General features: G+C 39.3%; 1 long non-coding RNA gene across 4 annotated transcripts; it reads left to right on the top strand.

The window, feature by feature from the left end:
• Positions 1–14,910, top strand: LOC107313245. Of its 4 annotated transcripts, XR_001554878.2 has the most exons (7): positions 1–902; positions 1,523–1,602; positions 2,558–2,621; positions 3,552–3,652; positions 7,709–7,794; positions 10,982–11,086; positions 12,650–14,910. It is a non-coding gene; the product is annotated as an uncharacterized LOC107313245 (long non-coding RNA). The 4 variants fall into 4 exon arrangements; XR_004307154.1 differs by having other exon boundaries at positions 2–1,602; positions 10,987–11,086; XR_004307153.1 differs by lacking the exon at positions 2,558–2,621 and having other exon boundaries at positions 5–902; positions 1,523–1,529.
• Positions 14,911–16,670: the final 1,760 nt, after the last annotated feature.

The raw sequence follows: 16,670 nt of genomic DNA, 5'->3' as shown, positions 1-16,670 counted from the left end.
GAGAGTGGGGTAGGGGAGGGTTTCATACAGATGCCAAGTCTCTGCTGGTCAATGGTCCCTTAGTGGTCCTAATTGGATATGTGCTCTGACTTACTGCCAGGACTGGAGCTGACATGGCTGAAGGCTGACTTCTGAGACTCCCATTGCTTTGCCTTCTGTTAAGATACCTTTTATTCAGATCAGATCTAGTCTGTGGATATCAACCTGGAGAACAATTCAGGGAAATCTTGCCAAGAGGGAATCAAACAAAGGACTGGAAGGGACAAAATCTGAAACAGTGCAGTGTGGGTTAACGCTTCATTTGTGAACCTCTCAGCATTAATCATTTTCATCTGTAGCACATGCTGCTGTTGCTCTCAGAGAATTGATGCTTGTCCAGTTGGCTCTTGTATCTGTTATACAAGATGCCAGATTTTCCTAAAAGCCAGGATCATTAATGTTACTAATCACTCAGTCTCAACTGACTTAAATCATGGGGCTTTGTCTGGGATATCTTTGTGTCCACACAGTTTCTCATGGCTCCTGTTGAGTTTACACAGTTGAGTTTATACTGCTGTACCCACTCCTTTTCCTAAGAAAGTATTACCCTTAGGCTTCTGACACATTTAATTTTTTAGCTGGTGTGCTGCTTTAATTGTCATCAAAGCAGATTTATGTGAATACTGCAGAAAAGTGGGAATGGTGAGAATGCTTGTTTCCACTTGTGAGTAAGCTGTCAACTATTTTATTGATGATCTTTAATTTTCAGGGGTAAGAGATGCTACCATTTGTTCTGTGCTCATGAAGCACTGGAGGCGTAACAGTGTTCAGGCTCCTGAATTTGAATGGTAGCTCTGGGTATCTCTTGGACCTGAGCCACCAGAGCAGGAGAGATGCCCCTAGGAGGAAACAGAATTAGCAGAGTGAGCATTCAACCATTTTTCCTTCATTTTATGTACCAGGGAGAGTAAGATCTGAGAGGCAGAGAGAATATGGGACCACAACTCATTTCCAAAGCTCTTTCTCAGCGAGTGCTGCTGGCAGGGTAATGTGGGCAGGGTCCATGTCAGAGGAGAGAAAAGTGGAGCTATGCCCTAATCTATTACCAGCACATGAGACTATGGCTCCTGCTCCTGGAGACTGTCACTCCTCTCAGTGCCTGGACCACAGTAAGAGTCCTTTTTGTACTACCCTGGCTCAGGCTATGATGCTATTTTTAGCTACTGTTTAAGCTCTGCTACATTAATATATGCTCCTGCAGGGTACACAATCTTGAAGGTATCCAGAGCTGCAGAATCAGTTGCTTTCATTTATTATTTTCTTTGACTAATGACTGTTATGATGAAGATTTGTACTTTCTGTTTGATTTTCCCTGGCATTAGCTCCCATCAAGTAATTCAAGTTATGCCTTTCCTTGCTAGGTGGAAGAGCACTACACAAAATCATTGTTTCTCTTCAGGGAGGTGCTTGTGCATTGTAATCACATCACCCTCTGGTCTTCATTTTTGCACTCACTAAACAGTGTACTCCTTATCTCTTGCAGGAGCAAGGTGTGTTTTTTGTCTCCTGGACCACTGTGAGAAGTCTTTTCTGCATGTTTTCCAAATCTCTGCAAAGGAACATGTAACACCACCTATCTCAATGTCTCTAGCATACACTCCTCTTTCTGCTGCAGGCTACTTTTTTTCTTTATACAGACACTGTGACTTTAGTGTACAATTTCTAAATATCATGTAGAGTCTTCCCTGAGCTGCTGCTCGAGAGTGGAGGCCACCAAAGCATCTTTGAGGCTTGTTCTGTCTTAAGTGCACCTATGTGTGGTACTTTGCAGCACAGACATTTAGAAAGAAATTTTCATGTCTAGGACCAATTTCTCAGATTATTTCTGATGGTCTGTATGACTGCTTTTCAGTCAACAAAACTTTAATTGTACCCCTATTCATTGTCTGACAATTTGGTCAACAAAGTTTTTGAAAATACTTTTGGGTCATTGGTGGAAGAGCTTGAGTTTTATCAAACCTAATATGTTCTATATACTCCAAAATCTCACATTGTGACTTCGATTGCTGCTCCTTCATAAAACTGTGTTCTTGAGATCTGTCATCTTGTCAGGCCAAATCTATTTGTGCGAGTTAGTTTTTATTTATCTAATGTGTTGCAAAGACAAACTGACCACTTGAGCAAGAACGATGTAGGCTATGCTACACACATGCAGTTTTCTCTATTAAACAAACAATTTATTCTCACGAATGTTTTCCTCAAAGCAGTGCTGATAGCATTAATTTCATCTTTAACTGTATGTCAGTTGAATTTTGCAGCACAGTTCCCCAATGATTTTTCTTGAGACTGATGCTGACTTAATTGTCCTGTTATATAGTCTAGGTCATCTTCTTTCTTTTGAATTTTGGGCTGAAAAAAATTCACCAGCTGAACATGCCAGAATGAATACATATCTTTTGATATTCACTCATCATGTGACTGCTGCAGACAGACTTTTTGACTTTATTCTCTTGAAAAGAGATAAAAATAACCATTGTTTGATTAGCAGACAACAGATGGGTTGTTTTCTTTACTCTAGGTCTTCCTAAGAAAGTGGGCTCCATTACATTCAGGAACAGAATGAGAATGAAACTCATCATTAGGTAAACACCTGGTTTCTGGTGCTTTTCATATTTGTATTTTCTTCTGTAATTCCTTGACAGAAATACACAGGGAAAAATATTGACAGGAGGAAAAAAAAGAAAAGCAAAAGCAGTAGGATTAGCAATATCTGGTCTTTGCAGAAAAAGATTATGTATTCTGCTCACTCTAAAGATATTTTGCAAAATAGCAGATGAAAATATATATATTTTAGAAAATTTCTGTTTTCTGGTTACCAAGAAGTTTAAATTTAAACTTCATATTTAAGAAATGATAGCATGAATTTAAGAGCTGTATTCACAGCTTTGCACTTTCTATTGATTACATCGTCAGTGGGAGCTTCTGATTACTGTTGTGATTGGACCACTACTGATTCACAAAGTGCATCAAAATAATCAGAATAATCTTTATCACTGCTGACTGAACAGAGGTACAAAACTCCAGTTTTAGTACTTAAAACCATTTAGTTTGTTTTGCTCTTGCTCTTCAGATTTGAGTTGCTATGATTGCATCTGAGAATCAAGTCACTCATATTTGCATTACTACACCTTTTCATTTTAGTGTCCCTATTCCCTAAAAGGTGGTTCATGCAGAAAAGAAAATGTCTTGCTGAAAGCATAGTCTGAAATTTACAAAACAAAAACAAACAAAAAAAACCAAAACCAAAAACAGCTGTAATCTGTGCATAATCTAAATCTTTATTACCTAACAGTATCTATAAATTGGAAACTGCAAACATTGTCTGCAGCATCAATGGCATACAGGCATACCAATTAGAGAAACAGGAAAGGTACAAAACTAGGGAATAGCACCTGACTGATGTTTATGCTCTTCAGATTTCTTGGACAGTTTTTATGTCATAGGAAAATATGCTGAGACATGCCTGAGCTGTGACTTTGTGTTCTGGAGTTTAATCCTTTTGTTTTCCCTAGTCTGATTGATTCAGCATCTGAATACACTGTACCATGAGGATCCTCTTATCCTGAGCAGAAGTCTGTCAAAGTCAATTCCAACAACTGATGAGGCCGTTCAGGTGAGGTTTTTGCTCTCAAATTGGCTTTATAGGTCTCTGTAGGAGTCTGAATGTACAGTGTAGAAGTTCATCTCCCTTTTTCTTCCCCTGCAGATCAGGAACAACGTTCAGGGTACCTTGCTCTCCCCTTTCCATTCAGCAAAGACTCAATTTGCAATTCATTAGAAAAAGTTCATGGAGTTTTGGACCCATAGCACTACAAAACTTCCAAGTTATCATTATTTGATGAAGCTCTCAGACCTCCGGATTCACCTCTATCTTATTGTTTTACAGTTCCTAAATGAACAGACCAATTTACTGCAAGTCTGTGAAGGAGTGTGAGGCTGCTCATTGCCTGGGAACAAAAAAGATGAAGTAGGAGGCAATTTACAAAATCAAAGAATGCCACATTGCCTTGGTTTTTACTTTATCTCACTGCTAACCAGCTCTTTGTAAGCCTTGATTAGGCAGACAGCATGTTTACACAGCCCAGGCAGCATGCTCCTACATGAGAAAGCAGTTTTTTAATTAAGCACACTCTTTTTTCATAGTCTGCTGCAATTTAAATTGCTGTTCATTTTCTTTTGTACTAAACTTATCTCTTTTTTCCATCAAGAGCTTTTCTTCTCAAATTCACGATGTTCTCTGTAGTATTTACCTTGTGCTGGGTGACAAGATCAGTGTCATATTAAGGTTCCTTAGATTTCCATATGAACTCTGGTTTTGGTTAGATTTTCCATCAGTACTCTGGGCACGTTGCTCTTCAGCTACTGCAACAAAGAGAATGGCCAAAGGGGTAGTCTGGGAAAATATACTCTAATTATTATCCGCAGTACTTATTTATACTCCATTCAGTTTGAGTATTTGCATTATTAACTGGAGAGATTTGGACAAAGCAAACAGATCACTTGGTATGTTTTCTGTCTTTGTTACTTTGTGGAACCACATTTCTACTGTCCAGACACATTTCAGTGCGTGTGCCATTTTAAAACTGATTTCCATCACACTAATACTCAGTGAAAACTTGTGAAGTGCGTCTTTGAGGCCATCGAATAAATTCACTAGAGAGTATGCAAATTAATGTTAGAGGAGGGGCACCCTAAGTGGAAACTCTCAGTCCTTGGAAGAAGTGTCAGAGCTTCCATAGAGATCCCCTATTGGATTGGGAGATGTTGGAAGTTGTGTGCTTGCTTGCTTAAAATATGAGCAGTTTTTAATCAAGTCAATCTTGTAAAATAAACAAGGGTGAAAATAAAAGTTGAGTAATATTTATTACTCTGTCCTTCTGTAGAGTATGGTCCCGCAGTCTCTGTCACCCCTATTCTACACGATGAGTGGGAGCAACTTCATTAAACCATAAGATTTAGTGATGAGGTAGACTATTCTCTCAAGCTGTTGAGAAGCTTCTGGAAAGCTAAGGTATCCTTCTGCCGGATCAAAGAGTATGCAATCATTTGGCTGTTGCTTTCAGAAGGAGCAAGTCTGCTAATCTGGGGAGTTAGATTAAAAATACTGCTGTCTGCTGAAAATGGTTGAAGTGCACCTGGTCTGTACACAGGCTGTACATAGAACACTAGGCTGGTCCTGAAAAAAAAACATTAGGAGAAATAGCTTTCAAAATTTATCTCCCAAACTATTACAAATTTGTTTGAAATAGCATGCAGCACTTAAATAGGAGGAGAGTTCATCTTCAAGGTAATCATCTAGCAAATTTAATCAATTAAGTAGCATCAAAACATGACAAATTACAAACTTCTTGTATAGACTATTACAATTTAATTTAAGCCAGCTGTTCAATTAAACTATTAATAGAATCCTCAGTTTTTTCACTTTCTTGAAATTGGAAAGAAGTACCCTGAAAGCCCTTCTCAATTCCACAAAGTTATTAAGTAAAGAAGATTTAGCAAACAAGCAGAGACACAGACAGAATACTTTGTAAATCTCAGCTTATTAGCTACTGCTTGAGGATTAGTGTACAAAGCTATGCCTTTTCTAAATCATTTTCTTTAAATGATATCAGCTGTTTCTAGGAAACCTTTTAATATAAGGACGCTATTTCTGGTTTTTCCTCTCTGCATTCTGTAATAAAGCCCAAAGACCACTTTAAACTGTGCAAGGACTTACATTTTGAAAGCTCTCTAACAGCCAGCACTTCTTGAACTGCCAGGACTCTAAGAAAATCTGAGGCAACCACATCACAAAGTTGTTCATTTAGTGTGAGTGTACTTCTGGTCTTAAAAGTAAATCTGGTCTGAAAGCAGTGCTCATGAATCAGAGCTCCAGATATCTGTGCCAACAGTGAGGCAAAGCCAAGCAAAAATATATTTGCAAATTCTGTCTTTACCCATAATTCATGTACTTTAATGAATACTTACTTGCTAGATCTTTATTGGATTTAGAAAGTCATCCTAAAAATGCTTATGGAACTAATTTTACAAAGCAAATAGAGCCATATATATATATATATATGTATGTGTGTGTAAAAATATATATATATAGTTATATATATAGTTGGTTTATATATGTGTGTGTGTGTGTATATATATATATATATAGTTAGTTAGTTAGTTTTCTGTTGTAACAGTATTCAAAATAATGTCTCCAATTTGTCAAGGAAATACAGATCCAGTTATCCACAAAGGCAATGTGAGGAAGGATGCTGCAGTCCACCTTTTGCTTAGGGGTCCGTGTTGGCCACAGATGTGATACATCCCAGCAGCACTCGTTCACACCCTTTTCAGACCAGAGCAATATACACAGGTTTAAGAGTGCACTTTCTCTAGGTACCTGGAATTGAATTTATATGGGACCACTGTATGGCTGAAAATCTGTAGAGAGCAGATGTGGTTAAGCACTGAAGTTAAGCGATGAGGATGTTCATCAAGAAGGCTACTGTCTGAGTATAAGCTCTGGAAGCCTCTTCTTGAACAGAGGCAGAGCATGTTATCCTTTCTTAGGTTACAAGTGCTCCTAACCACAAGAAGAGAGAGACAGCACAGTTTGTATCACAGCAGTCTCAGCTAGTTCCTCATGTTCCTACTCTCACAGCCTGTAAAGTCAGCCTCAGCTTTGAGAGTCCGAGGTCTGGGTTTTCTGAGTTTTTTACTTTCTTAGATGTTTAATTAAAGAGGAGATGGGGCAGTAGTACCCAGCTTGGGGCAGAAGGTGAGCTGTTATTCTGCGTGCATCACTGCTTTTGTTTTTAAATTGGTTTTGTGATTCCAAAAGCAGCCTAGCCTTGGTCTCTGCTTAGGCTCAATGAATTTATTCCATTTTCTCCCTTACTTGTACTAGGTGACATCACCCTAGGAAATTATTTAAGTGATACAGAGACTTTCTCAGTCTGTAGCTGTTTTAGACCGTGAAATGACCAAAGCCTGCCTTTGGTTAGGAGTGCTGCTGGTACCCCATATCTTCAATACCTCTCTGAAACAAAGGCTTGTTTGCTGCTATTTGGTGAAGCACTCCCATGTCACAGCTGCTACTTAGACAACTAAGACCTGGCCCACTAGGCTGCCAAGAGAGCAAGAAGAGATTTGTAGATGCCAGACGAGGTGGGAGAAGGAGGAAGAGCCCAAGTGTCTTGTTTGGTATTTAATGAAGACAGAAGGAATGCTCCTGCAGGAGCTGTAGGTGAAAGGTATTATAGAGGAGCTAGAAATTACTGGCAATGGTGGCAAAAGCCGTAGGGAATGAAACAGAGGTGCCAAGAAGAGGATGAAACTGAGAAGGGCAAGGACAGAATTGCTGTACCTCTTCCTTCCTGAATCCTGTGAGTGCTGCACGTTGCCAGATCCATGGTAACTTTAATTCCATGGCTAGTATGTCAAGGTAACTAGTGCAGGTTAAGCTATGAGCACATGGTAGTATTGTCATTCAGAAGTTCAGTTTTGTTCATGTTTAGAACAGAAATAGCTGTTAAAATAGGAAATAATTGAGAGTAAGCCATTATTCAGTTTTCAACTGACCCCATACAAAAAGCCACTGTATACAAAACAGCACATACTTCATATACCTTGACCTCATTCTCTGAAGAAGCTGTATTTTAAATAACAAGCAAATATTTGCCTATCTTAGATACCACTTGGAAAAAGAGGATGAATGCCAGCAGGCTGTTAACAAAGCAGCAGGTTTGCAGCATGCTGCTCAAGGAAGACAGGAAGGTGAGTATTTGCTACTCAATTCCCCATCCACCTCTGCTTGTACAGCAGTTGTTTCACCAAGTTGCTAATGAGAAGGAAGCTGAAATCCTGTAGGGATATGGGATGATTCAGAAAAAAATACAAAAGAAAGCATCATGCTTTTTAGTTATCTCTAGAGATTCACCAAACTAGTCACTTCATAAGGAGCAACTAACAGGCATTAATGTTAATTCATTGCTCTCCCTCCTTCTTTGCTCTGCTAGAGGTTGCTGCAGGTAATGTTTCTAAAAAGAGTATATTATTTTAGCGAATACAGTAATGGATCAGAACTGGAGTATTTCCTACTCCCACTTCACACACTGTATTAAAGATTCCTGCATTGACTGATGTTGGCAAAAGCATGCATGCCTGTTTTGAGCACGAATGTTAAGGCTGTAGATGCCTCATGCTATCGGTGTAACTAAACAAGCAGCTATACAGCTAAACCCAGCAACCATGTTACTGTTTTATTCACTAGCAGGAAAGCAGTCAGAGATGTCCTCAAATCAACTTTTATTCTACAGTACAGCGCCAAGCAGAGATGACTGTAGATCCAGGGTCCACAGCTTATGAGACATTATTTAATTCTTTTAATTCAATTTGTTCTATTTCAAGCAGAAACCTGTGAACCAGAAATCAAAGAAAATCTGATTTCAGAAGCACTTGTACTCAGTGTATTTGAACCAAAATATTTCCCTCACATAGCAGCTGCTCCAGGGGACAGGGATATTCTCTACACCAGTAATGAGGTCCACAAAGCATCAAGGGAGCCCCAGGGCATCCCTGCTGTACACAGTTTAACAGCCCCAAACTTCCAGCTCTTCCATCTCAGCTCTGCCATGAAAACGACGGCGTTTCTGAGAGCCCTCAAACAGCTCTGGTTTAGGGATTTCAGGATATTTCTCTAGAAACTGAAGCAGACTGTGGACAGGTTCTGGCTTTGTGATGACAGACAAGCGCTGCAGGGGAGCCCTATGCTTGCTATACAGCAAAGGCATGGTGCAAGGTAAGAGTTTAAGGACCTCTGGGGTGGGATGTGAGGCCCAGCAAGTCTGGAGACTGCAAGGGTGTTGGAAAGTGCATTACCTGCACTGGGCCCTAGCCATGAGGTGATCAGACTAAGCCTTCATGCATAATCCTCCAGGCTTTGCTTCCTGAACTTGAGGAGCTTTTGATGATATATTTGGGGCTAGTTGAATTGCTTGTTCTTTTGGGACACCTTTGATTTGCTAATATAGTACTTAGAAATCCAAAAATGTCCTGAAAAAATCAAAACCTTAAAATGTCATGTTATTTTATGTTACTACATTTCTTGCTGTGGGCTTTCTGGACAGAACATTTTTAATTATTTAATTCAAAACAGAATACACATTACCAGCTGGGAATTTGTGTACAGCTTAAATACATCATGCATAGCTTTTTATTTCCAATGACAAAAGACTTATCTTCAGACGTAGCACAGGGGCATTTACTCCTCTTCTCTGATTAACTCCAACTCAGCCCTAGTTGAGGTTGCACTGATTTTAAAGATAATTCTGGAGAATTATCTATAAAGATAATTTTGCTTTCGTTTTGCAGTACAAAGAGGAAGAGTGGGAGGAAAGCCTCAGGGCTGGAAAGAAATGGAAAGCTGAAACTGTGCAACATGTTGTAGTAGCAAAGTCACGTATCACTCCTTACCCTGGGCCGTGGCAAAGGCAGTATTAAACTTGGCTTCAAATTTGGGAACATTTATTTATAGTAACATTACATTTAATTTCTCCCATCCTGTTGGAATTCTCAGATTTGTAAAACTGCTGGATCTTTTCCAGGCCCTCCTACGCTTACAGAAGTCCTACCAACCTCTCATTACTATCTTACAAGAAGCGTGATAGGCTGCTTAGGCTAATAGTTGGCTTGGATTATGGCTTAGAGGCTTTCTTACTTTAATTTATATGCATACGATATAGAGTGTAACAAGCACTCAATTACACAGATTCTTTCCTAGAAATTACCCATCAGGAATAGATGATCTCTATTTGGATTTTCTGATGAAAATTACAAATGTATGAGCAGAAATGCAGTTTCAGTTACTTTCTATTCTTTGCATAGCCAAGGTTCAGGTAGCGTTTGTTATTTTAATTTTCTCTGTTCCAGATAAGTCCTGACTTAAGTGCCTTTATTCACCTGTGTGTGCATCCCAGGCCTGCTCAGATCAGCACCCATCATACAAAAGAATAAAATCTAAGAAAAGGAAAATAGCCTAGAGCCCAAGCAGATGATCAAGAGACTAGTTACCTTCATTCACTCATGCACCAAACCAGCCCTTTGTTATTATAATATCACTAGACCAAATTATGACCGAGACGTTCTTTTAAACTCGGTTATTCTTCAATAAATGACAGCTTAGTTGATTGCAAGTATGTTTGTCGGGTTTTTTTGTCATCAGACAAGTTTAAGCTTTATGCAGAGATTCCTGCCTTTGTTAAGGCATATGAAACTTGTTTGTTTAAACTAAATTTAACTCAGCTATTGTAATCATCCTCTGTATGGCATGTAACAGCACAGTATGTTAGGCAAACAAAAACCTGCTTCTAAGTCAGAAGCTAAATGTAAAGACCTGCCTGGAGGGCACAGCTTGAGGAGGTAAATGCTTGCCATGATCTGTCTGAGTCTTCATAAGGGCTCCATGATGGCATCTTCAGTGCCCATGAGCTGGGTTTGCCTGCTGGTTTCCCAGATGTTCTCATGGTAAGATTTCAGAAGGAATTCAGGGATACTACTGAATTCTTGCTGCTTGTTTTGACTTTGACCTAAAGAACAGTTTGTACTTCCTTTTAAACAGAGGTGTAACTGAGGGTGCAGCACTGTTTGCAAATTTAGCAGATAATAGACTTGTTTCCCTTCTCCTCCTCTTCAGTCAAATGAAAGCTGCACACTACTCAGGCTGCAGGTGGCAGGACCCAAACAGGTGCATTTTACATTTTGTTTCCTCAGATGTGTGATGGCTTTCATGGTCAGGTTGGTTACAGACTCACTGAGCTCATATATTTTGGCTAATGTTTGTACTCTGAGGGACCGAAGCTCTGGTTGAAATTCTCCCTTTCTGACCTTTCTCTCGCAGCATGTAAGGTTATGTAATGTTATGTACCTCTCTGCTCATTTTCCTTTTAACTCTGTTTGATCTCAGAGTAGGTGTTTGCCTGAAATCCCATCATGGCAACTTCTGCATTTGATGAGTATTACCAGCATAGACATGGGCACCGTGGAGGGAATCCTGGCCACACAGAAAAATGTAAGTCCACTTGAATGCTTTCTCCTGGTGATGCTTTTTCACTTCTTACCAGCACCTCAGACTCCCATTCCATAGAAGCCTCTTTCCTGCATGGTTAGTCACTGCTTCTTCCTCCCTAAGTAAAATCTACCTACATTTTTTTTTCTTGTTATCGTGTTTGAGAGGGCCACAAACCAACCCTCCAGCTTGCTCCATGAGAACAATTTGTGCCTTTTTACTTCTCTTCTGCGACATTAGGGAGTACTCAGTAAAAGGTTTGAGAGGCCAGGAAAAAAGTTGCATGTGCCCTTTTCACCACCGGTGTACTAAAAGCAAGGTGATTGTTGTGGTTTTGGGTTTTTTTGTTTGTTTGTTTTGTTTTTTGTTGTTGTTGTTTGGGGGTTTTTTTTATAGGGAGAGGGTTGTTTGTTTGGTTTATAGTGTTCGGCTGGGGTTTATTTTAGCAAAGGGTTGTACTCAGCGTTGAACAATTTCTTGCAGCTTTAGAAATTACGCAGCGCCACCTGGTGACTGTGCCAAGCATTGCGCCCAGCGCCCCTCACACACACATACACACCCCCACCAGCACGGGGCGCAAGTCTCAACTTTTGTATGGCTGCTTTGCTTGCAAGGGTAAGGAAATGGTCAAACCCTGGACCAAATGACAGCAATTTAATGGACTGAGGATAGAAATAAAATTAATTCCCAATACAGCTCATACCCACTACCTCATAGCTCTCAGGGGAAAAACAAACAAACAAACAGAACACAGCATAAAACCACAGACCATGTGTTGGGGAAATAATGAGGTGAAAACAGCTCCAGAGCAGCGCTGCAAATGCTGGTCTGTTACTAATGCATTCATGTGAGCTCTCAAGAAATTTTCCTGTGGGAAAAGAGCATGTTTGTTGGTTAAAACTCCTCTCTCCTAATACTGGTTTGCCTTGCAAAGCATAGCATCTTTGAGCTCCAGCAGTTCCTAGGCCAAAAGCATTTCTGCAGGGACACAGCTGGTCTGCTACTCATGGACCCGTGGTGGGAAGGTGAACTTCTGTTGCATTTTGTTTGTTTGCTTAACTTTTTATGTCGATCAGCCCCTTCTTCATCCCCCTGTCCATTAAGTAGGCATACACAGTCATCACTGTCTTTGGTTTCACCTCTGCAAGATCTAGAAGAGCACACGCTCAGGAACCAGTTCTTCTTGCCATGGATACAGTGTCCTCATTTGCCATGGGAAGAGGACTTTGTTGGCTCTTGGGCTGATACCCAAAACTGACAAGTTAGCTCTGTCCCTGTCCAACATAATTTCACCTACTACCTTCTTTACTAAGATTCAGCTTAGCCTTCAAGATGTGCAGCAGTCCTGCCACACCAGTTTTATGCATGCAGTTTCATCTTTTGCCATATTCCTCTTCCACAGCAGAGACAAGTGTCTTTAATGTGTAAATTCACCTTTGAAATGTCAAGACCACTTTGCCAACTGTTAAAAGTTGTAATTAATATTTGTTAGGGCTAATAGCTAGCATGCATAATAGAGGACATATCAGCTAACATTTACATTCCTTTTTCTGTTTGCTTTTTTAGGAATGATCAAATGAGACTATTATCGACACAAAAACTGCCTGTCATTCTGCTACTCCATATTAGTCACAGAACACACATTTCAAAGCCATGATTTAATAGAAATACTTTAAACCTGACAACTTATGATGATTCAACAAGATGAGAAAAAGACAAGGGCTCAGTCTCCAAACCCTGGTCACTGGGTGAGCATTTCATAAGCCTGAGCAAACAGGAGAGATCATTACAAAGAAGTGCTTGAGTTGTTCTGCATTGCTCTCAATTAGGCAAGGTAGTCCAGACAACCACTACTCAGGCATTACAGAGAAGGACAACAATTTGATTTCAAGAAGCACTACCTGTCTAAAAGATCCTGTGATTAGGAACTCCCACTCCTTTTGGATGCAAAATTCAGCACCCTGAATTTCTGGGGTACAGTTGGACTTGCCAGATTCTTTCAGGGTCCAGTTCACTACAGTGTCGTCACTGACTTGCTGACCATCACTCAGGTCCTTGCAAGACATTCAGCATGTACCTGAACAGGGGCAGAGAAAACAAGATTTGGCTCAGATCCTGGGCTGAGGCACAGCAAGCACACAGCCTGGAGGGAATGTGAACTCATAGCAACGTGCAAAGTCTTCATATAGCCTCAGCCCTGCTTTTTGTTTTCTTTCTTTTTTTTCCTTTTTTTATTTTATTGTTCACCCCTTCAGTGAAATGGAAGAGCCATCTATTGTAACTGTGGCACAATTTCTGTTAAACTGTTTAACCTCTAATTCTTATTTCATATTCAGACATCACTAATGGACTGGAAATTATTCAGCTTGCAAATACCCAGTTAAAATAGAAATAAAAACCCTGCTTTCCATGTTTCTCCTTGCTTGGTGGGATTACACTGGTTGTGCAAATGCAGCACATGAAAAACACTGCCTGGTGGATGAACTAGGTGATACTCTAGGTTACATACACTTATTACTTTGCACAAGAAACTGGGTGAATATACCACACAGGTATTAGGCAGAGAGAATGGTGCTGAATCCTCTTGTTGAAGGAAATATTGGATGACTTCAGCTCAGAAGAGTTTTCTTCCCATGGCTGTAAGAGTGAACTAGAAAGAGCCACAGTAAATCTTTCTCTGGGGAACGAATGGGAAACTGTACTACAGAAAGTAGAGTATGGAGAGAGAAAAGCAAACCCTTATGACCTTAAGAACATAATAAAGATGGTCAGGCCAGAGGAAGTCTGGGCAAAAATGAGGGACTGTGGAAGTTGCCTGTCATCGTGACTAGTGGGAAGTAGAACATGCACGAAGAAGATGAGACAATAGCTGGAAATATGTAGACACTGCTAAGACTAACCTTGAGCCACATCCTTATTTAGGGGCTAACAACAATTTATGTTTAATATTGTAGTCCAATAGCAATGTTTTCCCTTATCTTAGAGAATCTGTTGTTCATTTGTTTGAATGTATGTAAGCATACAAACCTAAAGATAGGATAGGGTTTAGCCTTGAGGTTTCCTCACAAGCATATGCTCTCAACAAGCAGCAAATGCTAAAGCTAAATGTGTTTCAGTCTGCTTTGACACTTACCACATGATTCTTCTAGCATGTTCCAGTCATCAAACAACATATACAACCTTCAGTCGTCTACTAAGCAACCTACTAAGGAGTAATTTCAACAAGAACATAAATTCAGTGAAAATATAAATACATGTTCAACTGTTGCTAGATGAAATGGTGGGTCGTGAGAAGAAAGGGCATTTCCATTCTTCAAACCCTACAGGGTGAGCGTATTTTCACTTTGCAAGTGCTTTCTATTCGACATGTATGTGATACATGAGAAGCCTGAGATGTACTGTACTTGGGTATACAGAGCTAAAAAGAAACACCCCTCAGTTGTGAGTTGTATGTAGCTATGAACTAATATCTTTTTTTCTTCTTTTTTTTCCTGCTGTGTTATGTGCTGTTAAATAAAACACTGACTCCCTCCTTAGGGTCAGTCAGGCTCCTGTTGTGTTCTGAACTCTCTACTGACTTAAATTTTGAGTTCCTCTGACTTAATCTGAATTTCACTCAAGATATATTACAAAAAAGTGTTTTTGTCTTCTCTGAGTATGTGGAGAAATGTAACAATACCAAGAGTCATTTTGGTATCCAGAACAGTGTAACAGTGGTGTCTAACAGGCAGAGCTGTACATAAGCATCGGTGCTCAAAATCTTGCCAAGAATTTAGTTTTCTAGATAGCAGTCTAATATTAGCCAACACAAAACTTGACAGTGGAAAAGAGTCAGGCAAAGCTGTTCATTCATTAGAATAGCTTAGACCAGATTAAACTGGGAAAAAATATAAAATGTAAAATGATAAAAAATTGCAGTGGCTGGTGTGTTAATTAGGAGCTAATTCTCTTCTGTTAGTAAGTGATACACGGATGTTCTCAGCTCTTCAAAATAAACAGAAATTCCAAAGTAATTGATTACAGCATTTGACTTTGTTGAAAAAAATCTACGTGTTGAAAAATCTACTGTCTGTTGTAGTTTAATTTGTATATTAGTTTAATTTGTGGTCTTTTTTTCCTTTTTTTCCCTTTTTTGAGAAGAGGGCTAGGAAAGACAACAAGGTTTAGGTCATACACCCTTTTTGCTATGTTATAGTTGAATCAACAAGAGATCTACAGGGAATGTTTATCATTGCTTGAAAAACAGGAAAGAATGAGGAGATCACTAGGCATTTTTATTCTCCAGCATATTTTGGTTAAGCAGTGATTGTTACAGTGGTTCTTCTGACCTTAAAATAGATCAAAATAGAACTGGAATAAAGCTTAAGCGAATTGTAAAATGAGTCTGTAACTTACCTTTAGACAGATACCAAGAATAACTAAAATGTTTGAGCAAAGGACTTAACATTTCTGTTTTTAGCAGAGGTTAAATACATCTAAAGAAAACTGTATTCCTGAGAAGAAGTATGTCACAAAAGTGAAAATGGAAAAAAAAAAAAAAAAAAAAAAAGTGCAATTTACATTTTGAATCAATAAAAGATTGTATTTCAATGGCTGAAGTAGTAGGCCTGAATAGTAGGTCGTGAACCAAAGTTGACCTTTAGATAAAACTTGCACTCCAGAATTATTTATCATCAGTATCTGATCATTAGCAAAATGTGTATCTTGGACAAAAATCTCATTAGCAAGAGATGTAGCTTAGATAAAGCATTATGAGAATGTATTAACCTTTCCTTGTTTAGAAGCATAGTGTCAAGGCCTACTAGTACACAAACTTCCTTGGTTCCTCCTTGAGCCCTGGCCAGGCTTGAGGTGGAATCCAAAGGGAGAATGAAACCAGATGTTTCCACCTAATTGTCATGTAAACTTGTTTATTCAACAATATAAAAGCTGGACCCTCTTGCAGTGAACTTGGAGACCTCAATTACAAATGGGCACACTACATACGATTTTCCAGTTGCTGGGAAAGACTCTCCAAATCCTCACTGCAACTGAGGCTCTGTGGGATCTGGTGGATGATAGTAAAGTATTAAGGCAATTGGGAATGTACCTTTCTTAATCACTGTCACTATCATCATGTAGCAATTGTTAGGTGCATTGCCTTGTTCTGTATTATTCTTGCTATATCATTTCATTTATCATCTCACTGCTTCAAACTTAAGTAAAGACAAAAACCCTTCCTTGGCTTGCTGTCTGTGACCTTGTGCTTACCCCATCCAATGGCAAAACAATGTCTTAGTCACCCACTGTCAGATCATTTGTAGCCCTTCAGACAGTATTAATTTAACACCATTATTTTCTATAATTATGCTATTTTCCTCCACGGTGATTATGCACAGTTCACCAGAGAACACACAGATGATCTGAATATGCCTCTCTTATTCAGTGTTCTGTCTCACAATGAAGGTGCTATCTGGATATAGGTGGAGAAGTGTGTATTTTCCTTACAATATATGTTCAGCTTCTGTAGTTTTCCATAAGTCCTGGCAACTTTTTTTGCTTAACATACATTTAAATATATGTTAAGCAGATCAAAAATAGCCATGCC

The sequence above is a fragment of the Coturnix japonica genome, chromosome 4 (genome assembly GCF_001577835.2).
Source record: "Coturnix japonica isolate 7356 chromosome 4, Coturnix japonica 2.1, whole genome shotgun sequence".
NCBI lineage: Eukaryota > Metazoa > Chordata > Aves > Galliformes > Phasianidae > Coturnix > Coturnix japonica.
Note: the sequence above shows the minus strand (reverse complement) of the source record. Positions and strands in the feature narration are given on the sequence as shown.